Below are 9,344 nucleotides of genomic sequence, written 5' to 3'. Positions count from 1 at the left end.
AAGGTTGGAGGACAGGACAGGCATCAAACCCCGATTCTCTACTACTTTATTAGCTAAGCGTTTGATTCTCCACTGTTCTATCCCCCAGATTCCCTGGGCTCAAGTGAGGCCCATGGGGTCACGTGGGAAAGTGCTTTCTCTACACAAACACACCAAACACAGCATTGTTTAGGTGATGGCTTGAGGCTGCTGATGTTAAAACTTATGTCCAGTGTGAAGTTATAGTCAAGTAGTTAATGCTACTTTTAACAACAATATGTGCTTGGTGATAAAAATCAACCTGCTCTATGAGGGATGGCATGCTCAGCTCTTAAAAATCATATTGCTACAGAAAAAAGTTCAGTATCTGGTATTTCTACCACAGTTCACTCCTTTTATTTGAATTCAAACCTTTAAAATGAAAACTTCCACATGGGAAATGAATTATCAATTTTTTCCTTTCTAGGTCATCTCCCATTGGAAGAATGGACTTTCCCTCAGAAGACAAAGGACGTGCTTTTCTCAGGAGAAATATCTCCCCATTGATAAATAATGAGCAAATCCAGAACACTGAAAGCGCATTCCCGCCAGTAGCATGAGCCGTGTCAGCACTAACCAGCTGGCCCCTGTCTGTTCTGCAGTCAAAGAAAATGGGAACTCAGCATGGATCCGAGTTCCCAAGGATGGGAGGATTCGATCTGCCAGGTGTGCGCATGGGCAGAATGCCTAACCCCAGGTCATTTTACAGAAAAACCTTGCTCAGATGTGGCCAGCAAAGCTGTGGAAGCTCTAGGAAAGCAAGCAAGAGGCCACAGTTGTCTTTCTGCAACTTGGTTACTCTCTGCAAGACCTCTCTGTGTTTTCTCCAGTTGGTAAACAAGTGTTCAGGGAACTAATTAAGAGTCATGCAAGCCAAGTTAGAATGGTGAGTGGTTCAAGAGTTATGATTTCTACCATTCATTAAATTGATGCAATTATTCATGAATCAAATGTGCATTTAGAGGTAGGGAGAATGTGGAAAACCAAAGTGGCGAGAGAGAGGATAGTGAATAGTTGTCCCCTTCTGCCCATTGGTTTCTATCTATGCAATCTAGGAATTGGGATCATACTTATGAACACACTTCGCAGGCACAGCTTCTGCATGTAATTATTGTGTAGAAAATCTTAGGCAATACACTTAGCTTTTGTCTAACCCAGAAAGGTGAACTGGAATGAGAGTGGCTTTCTGGATAATTCGATCCAGTGGAGTAATACCCTAGAGTCACCTGGTGATGTCAAGGTTCTTGCAGTTCATGCTTTGGAACCCAGTTACATGGGAGACCATGTTTGAACAATGTCCTTTAAGGAATTCAGTAACTAAACCCTGCTGGACAGGAGCCAAGACAAGCCTCTTTAATGCCAAATTCCACTCTAGTGGGTCATGTTATTGGATGGCTCAAATTAATTTGGGCCAGGAAAAAAGGGCCTCCTTTCCCTCAATAGTTGATTTTTTGTCTGAATTATCCAGATAATTGCTTCACTTTTTTACTCTCTTTTGTCTTCATAGAGGAGAGAGGCAGTTTGCTGATTTTGTTATAATAGAATCATTACTTGTAAATCTCAGAAATCACTCTCATGAAAATCTGTAACTTTTGTATATATCAAAAAGAACGACCCAGTTCCAAATGGTTATTTATTCTTTTATAATTTTTTTCATTTGTTCTTGTGATTCATTCGGCAAACATTTACTGGACAAACAAAAGACACATTATCCTTCTGTATCACGCCCATTTCTTCAGGAATCTCTAATCAGCAGAAATATCATTAGAGTGCTATGAGGCAGGAGGAAAAGGTGACAAATTTTTGGAAAAGTTCTCCTGCAAAGGCTCTGTTTCTTTAAAAACGAAAAAGTTGAACTTGTGAAAGAAGTGTATTATTTGAAGCTGACATAGCACCTTTTGCTTGAAAAGATTTCAGGCGTTAACATTTAATCCTGACAACACTGGTCCCCTCAAAATAAATTGCATCTCACTGTGAAGACTGGGTAAGTGGAAGCCTTCCCCTTGTGTCTTTTCCTCCACTGGGTGATCTTCTCGATCTAGGCCACTTGTCTTTTACCTACTCAATTTCCCGGGTCATCCTGTAGAATCTGAAAACAGAAGATAAGAGAACTACAGGCAGGGGCGCCTGGGTGGCTCAGTGGGTTAAGCCTCTGCCGTCGGCTCAGGTCATGATCTCAGGGTCTTGGGATCGAGTCCTGGGATTGAGCCCCGCATTAGGCTCTCTGCTCAGAGGGGAGCCTGCTTCCCCCTCTCTCTCTCTGCCTGCCTCTCTGCCTACTTGTGATCTCTGTCTGTAAATAAATAAATAAAATATTAAAAGAAAAAAAGATAAGAAAAAGAGAACTACAGGCAGAGTGGAGTATTCTTTCTGTCTCACCCATTTCTGTTCTCTCCATACCCCTTCTCAAACTTAGCAGCACATTTGAAAAAGAAAGCAGGGGTGCCTGGGTGGCTCAGTGGGTTAAAGCCTCTGACTTCAGCTCAGGTCATGATCCCAGGGTCCTGGGATCGAGCCCCACATCGGTCTCTCTGCTCAGCGGGAATCCTGCTTCCTCCTCTCGCTCTCTGCCTGCCTCTCTGCCTACTTGTGATCTCTGTCTATCAAATAAATAAATCAAATCTTAAAAAAAAAAAAAGAAAGAAAGAAAGCAGTTCATACTTCCAGGTAACACGTTTGTTATGTATCTCCTTTTCCTTAATGGTATTGATAATTGCTGTCTTACTTGTCTCTTGCCAGCAAAAACAACAATAACAAATGGATATCCCCTGCCAGATAAAAGAAGTTATGTTACCTAAGGATGAGGGAGAGGGAGGTTATGTCCCCAGGGTGCCAAGATTCAGTGTTAGATTTGCTGATCATTTTGCATTCTTTAAGTACCATCTGCAATGACCTGGTGGTACTTGGGAATTGAAGGAAAAGGAGGCAATAACAGTCACGTGATAATAAAGTTAGGAGGCTCACTTGCTACTTGCCTGGTTGTGTTATCGTGTCATGAGTGACATCTACTCAACTCTAGCCCTTCAGAAAGGGTCAAGCAGAGGACAGAGAAGGTCATACAGAGTTTCAAGCATCAGATGAGTAGATGGACTGGATGATCATAAATTATTTCTAAATCCTGAAGTTTATTTATTTTTGTTTATTGTTTCAGTTTTTCACCCTGTGTGTGTGAGAGAGAAAGTAAACTATAATGCACATATAGGAAAGCACAAAGAGCAAACACCTATAAAATCACCATTTAGGTCAAAAACAGAACATAGTCAGCACCTCAGAAGTCTTCTCGTGATCCTTACTAATCACATGTCCACTCTCCCCACTTTTATGGTAAATACCTTTTCTTTAACGATCTATCCTCTAAGTATAGATGGATCTGTAAGCAATATGATTTGATTTGCCTGTGTTCTCAAGTTTATATAAACAGAGCCACTTTTTGCTATTTTCAACCTTATGTTTCTAAGATTGACTCATGTTGTTAGATATAGTTGTCCTTCATTCATTGTGTGGTTGGGCCCAGATAAGTTTTGGTGGTGAAAATTTAGAAAATCCTAGGCTCCCATGTCCTAGTACTTAGTACTTCCGTGGGACTGATGACTACACATCTAGAGTCCATTGCAGAGACTAGAATCCCCTGCAGCTAATTTAGACAGGTGGAGATTGACTGCAAGTTTTTTTTTCTTAAGGCATGTAGAATCATTGGAAGGGCGGACAGAAGTCTTTGGGGTGAGCTTTTGGTAACCTTCCTGTCCTGCCCCTGAGTGTCTCACAGTACTGGGCACCCAAGTAATGCCCACCACTCTATGATCAGGATTCTTCAGGCCTTGATCTTGAAGCCACTGCAATTAGAAACTGTTTTGATTAAGAAAGTACCATGTTTATGAAGGCATAAATGCTACAGACCCAAGAACCATTCTGTGCCTGATACAAATGTCACCAGCAAAAATGGGCCTCCTTGTTTTTCTTCCTGATACCCATGAAAGGTTACTGTGGTTATGGCTAAACCTCTGCCGTCATTGCCAGGAAGGACCAGGTGCTTCCCATGACATGCTTGCCCAGCAGAAATAACAAAAGCAATGGGGGAAGCATTTGGTTTGTAGAGCCTAAACACTTCTGGAATTTTACCTGCAGTAAGTAGGAAAATGTCTTCTGCTTTCCAGCCTCTGTGATACAGGAAACCTTTTTATGACCATGGTCTTTACACAGAGGCTCAGGACCCATCATTCACTAATCATGAAAGCACTGGAAGAGGTGAAATAGAACAGAAAAGAAATTTCAGAGGTCATCAACTCAGTTTTGTGCAACACACACACATTTGGGTATGCTGGACTGCTCGTAAGATGGTTTTCTTACTGTGGATTGAGTTAGAAAAGATGTTTAAAGGTCACCATACCAGAAGGAGAGTGAAAGAGACATTGAGTGCCGATCCACCAGTATTGACCCCAGCTCCTACTATTGAACATGGAGGGATACACATAGTTGACAACGGAACGTTTGGCAAGACTTGTTGGCCAGTGTCTTTGAACAGTCCACTCTGGAGCATCTTCTTGTCTGGATCATCCTTTCAGCCTGACTAAATCAGAGGCGAGAGACAATGTCAGAGGTTTGGATCCAATCTTCTCCACAAATTCCTGAAGCTCAGCTGGGATCAGCTCCAGGAAAGCTGGGGCTTGGCACTCTGTGTATTCCAAATACCTGGTGGAATGCTATGACAGGGCCACGCAGGTTGTGTCCACCTGCTCAGTCTTTGGAGTCATCCCCTATAAGCAGTGATCTCTCTAAGACACCAATCTGATTACTTCACTCTGTTTTAAAGCATGAAGTGGTAACCTTTGACTTAGAGCCATGATTCCCAAACTTCAGGTGTTTGTTAAAAATACAGATTTCCAGATCTTCTTCAAGGATTCAAATTTAATAGCTTTGGGATGGGGCCCAGGAATGTGTACTTTTAGAGGGAACCCTGGTGAATAAAAAACCAGACTCTGTAGCATGATCCAAGCAATTTGCCTCCACACCAACCTGGTCTCACCTCAGTTTTTCCAGTCTCTTCCTCTTCTTGCCCTTCCATCAGTCTCCTTTCCCTGCTCCCTACCCTCTCCCTCTGTAGATCATGAACTACTTCTGTGTCCTTTTACCCTACATTATCACATGCTGCTTCTTCTAACTGGAACTTTCTGCTTATTCTCACTCTCATCATGTAACTCCCAAGCTTCTACTCATCTTAAAGAAACCAACTCCAATATTACCCCTCTAGGAAACCTTTTATACACTAGTAAGGTTTATGTCCCTTTGGTACTCCATATATTTTATACCTACCTGCATTATAATATATTGCTGTAATCACATTGAATTGCAATTATTTATTGACATTGTTTTCCCCTGCCAAAACCAGGACATTATTAGATGTGAACATTTTGTCCTATGATTTTTGTATCTCTGTTGCCTATCCCATAGAAAAGTACCATAAATGTTTATTGGATGAATGGAATATGTATGGATGGATGGTTGGATGGGTAGTTAAATGAGTAGATACAGTTTTTCTTCTGATATTGATCGTCATTAGATATTAGGACTGTTACCACTAGAACAACTAATCTTCCATCAGGATAGCTGATACCTTTGGAAAACAAAACACATTTTGTGTTAAGGCCAACTTCTATGGGATTCAATATGAGCCGTCTGTGGATATCAAGGCTGGTGTGTAGAGGTTTGATTAGGAACCAGTTATTGGCACAGTCTTAAAATATCTTCCCACAAAAATCACCCAAGAATCCCCAAGAACTCCAAGCACAAGAAACACAAAACTCTACCAAGACAGGATCACATGGGTGACTCAGTCAGTTAAGTGTCCAACTCTTGATGTAGGCTCAGGTCATGATCTTGTGGTCCTGGGATTGAACCCCAAGTCAAGCTCCTCACTCAGTGTGGAGTCTCCTTGAGATTCTCTTTCTGCCCCTCCCCCTGCTTACTTACTCTCTTCCTCTCTTCCAAATAAATAAATAAATGGCCAAATAAATAAATAATTGCCTCTCTTCCAGATAAATAAATAAATAAATAAAACTAAAAAAAACAAAAACAAAAACAAAACCTATACCAAGACATGCAATAATCAAATTTCTCAAAAGCAGTGATAAGTTGAAAATCTTACAAGCAGGTAGAGAAAAGCCACGTGTTACATACAGAAAAATAAAGATAAGACAGTGAATCCATCATCTGAAACTATGCAGACAAGAAGACAGTGGGGCCACATCCTTAAAATCCTGAAGGAAAAATGACTAACAACCCAGAAATCTACACTCAATGAAATACTTTTTCAATCATACGAAAGCTGAAAGAATTTATCATCAGCAGCACCTCAGTGTAAGAAATGTTAAAGGAAACCCTTCAAGTAGAAGGAAAATGTTACCAGATGAAAATGTGGATTTACTCAAAAGAATTAAGACACTATGGAAAAATACATAAGATTTATTTTGTTATTATTTATATTTCTTTTAAAAAAATTCACTATTTAAATGAAAATTAAAGAAATGTATTATGGGTTTTATGACATATGTATAGGTAAAGTGGATGAAAACAATATCATAAAGTCTAGGAAGACAGAAATGAAAGTGTATTATAGATCTGGATAATATGGGAACTTTTTCAACAACTCTATTCCAAGAATTTCAACAACACAGATGAAATGGATAAATTCCTTTAAAGATGCAAATTACTGAAGCTCACCAAAGAAGAAATATAGAACCTGCTTTGCACTGTATCTACTGAAAATTGAATTTATAGTTAAAAACCTTGTAGACAGAAAAAGAAAATTTAGAAAAAAAAAAACTAGTGACATCACAAATGAATTCCACCAAATATTTAGGAAATAGATAATACTAATTCTATACAAACTCTTCCAGAAAATTGAAGGGAATGAAATACTTCCCATCTTATTCTGTAAGCTCACTCTTACCTTGATTCCAAAATCAAACAAAGACACTACACAAAAATAGATCACACATATAACAACTGATGGATATTTGGACAGAACACATATGGATAAGTAATATTCAACAAAGGCAATTCAGTGTAGAAAGAATAATTTTTTCAAAGAATGATGCTGAAAGACACATACAAAATCAACAACAACAACAACTTAGATTTATATCTAGAACCGTAGAAAAAATAAACTCAAAATAGACTTCAATGTAAAGCTGAAACTATAAAAGTATAAACCATAGGCAAAGATATTTTAGATGTAACACCTAATACAGGATCTAGAATAGGAAAACTTGGGAGTGATGAATCATTAAAATTTCAGCATTAAAAACTTTTACTCTTTGAAAGACAATGCTTGGAGATGAAATCACAAACTGTAGACCAAGAGGAAATATCTGTATTTCATAAAGGGCTTGTGTCCAGAATATATTTTTAAAACCCTCAAGACAATAGTAAGAACAGACAACCTAACTAAGAACCCAGTTCAAAAAATGGACAGAAGATGTGAACAGATGACATAGGAATGGCAAATAGGCACTTTTCCTTAAGAAATACAAATCAAAACTGTGAGATACCCTTATATACAAATTACAATGGCTAAAGTTAAAAAAGCTGAATATATCAAGTGTTGAAAAAGATATGGAGGAACTAGAACCCTCATACATTGTTGGTGAGAATGTAAAATATTAGAACCACTTAGGAAACTAGTTTGGCAGTTTCTCAAAAAGTTGAAGATAAACCCACCAATATGATCCAGACATTCGATTCCTAGGCATTTACTTAAGAGAAAGAAAAGCATATGTGTGTGCAAGGACCTGTACTTGAATGTTTGTAGCATCTTTGTTTGTGATAGCTAAAACGTTCTCAATAGGTAAATGGGTAAATAAATTGTGGTCCAGGTTTCTCCCGCTATCCAAAAGTAGAGCATTCCCATGAAACCTTTCATAAGTCAAAATGGTGTAAAGGGAAAAAGCAATTACCATTCGATTGTATGAAAATATTTTTGAGCTTTCCCAGACCCCAAAGTAACTTCCCTTGGGTTTTTCTCATACCTTAGGACACATCTTGCTAAAGGCTGTGCAAAATAAAATAAAACACGGAAGCTCACAGATACAGTTCAAAGCTGTGGTGGCTTGATGCTGAGATGCTGAGTGTAGGTCCTGGGGAAGGATCTTGGTGGGGCCTCTCTAGCTGCCCAGGGTGTGGGGCTGCCTCTGTAAAAGCTCGCCGCAAAACAAATACTAAATACTATTTTTGCTTTTCTTCTCTTTTTCATTAAAGCAGAAGTTCTCATTAGATTTCTTTTCATTAGCAAAAATGGGCAAAATATATGTCTTTCATAAAAGTGAGTGGTAGAATGGGAACTTTTGAAAAGTAGGAGATACCTGTCTATTCATTCCAAGAATACTAATCAGCAACATAAAGGATGAACTATTGGTACACACAACAACACAGATGAATTTCAAAATAATTATGCTAAGGGAAAGAAGCTAAACAAGAGAATATGTCAACATATCCATAGCAACAGAAAGCAGATCAATGATTGCCTAGAGTGGGGGCAGGAAGGGTAGGAGGGAGGCATTACAAAGTGTCATAAGGTATATTGGTTTTGTATCCTTCAACTGATATTCACTATCATGATTGTGGTGATGGTTTCATAGGTGTATAGGTTTGTCAGAACTGATCTGATTGTACACTTTAAACATGTGCGGTTCATTATGTCAATTATATCTCAGTAAGCTGTTTTTAAAAGGCAATAAAATAAAGTATTTTAAAAGTATTCTAAAGGATCTTTGAGAGGGGAGAATCCTTGGGTGGCTCAGTCAGTTCAGCATCCAACTCTTGATTTTGGCTCAGGTCATGATATTGTGGTGGTGGGATCAAGCCCTGCATTGGGCTCTGTGCTCAGCATAGAGTCTGCTTCAAATTCTTTGTCTCTCTTTCCCTCTGCCCCATCCCACTCATGCTTGCTTTCTCTCTCTCAAATAAATAAATATATATATATTTTTTTAAAGAATCCTTTATGGGTAGGTAATGGTGTCAGTCAACTTGGGAACTGTATGAAGGTAGCAGATTAAAAGAGAAAAATAGGTGAAGTAGGAAGTATGTCTACTAGATACACTTGCAACAGGAAAAATTACAAAAACAACAAAACAAAGCAAGACACCATTTCTAGTCTAGTTTAAACATCTCTAGAACAAAAGTTATACATTAAAGGCACACTGTTGTAAGTAGCTATAGTCTTGAAAAATGTCAACATTCCTCATATTTATCATCACAAGAGGTGTGTCCTCAAGAAGAAAACTAGAATGCTGAAGTCAAGCTTCAGGCAGACAGGAGAAGATTCTTTCTAG

This window comes from Lontra canadensis, unplaced genomic scaffold (genome assembly GCF_010015895.1).
Source record: "Lontra canadensis isolate GAN:19392208 unplaced genomic scaffold, GSC_riverotter_1.0 scaffold9, whole genome shotgun sequence".
NCBI lineage: Eukaryota > Metazoa > Chordata > Mammalia > Carnivora > Mustelidae > Lontra > Lontra canadensis.
The sequence above is the reverse complement of the archived record's forward strand: the minus strand, read 5'-3'. Positions refer to the sequence as shown.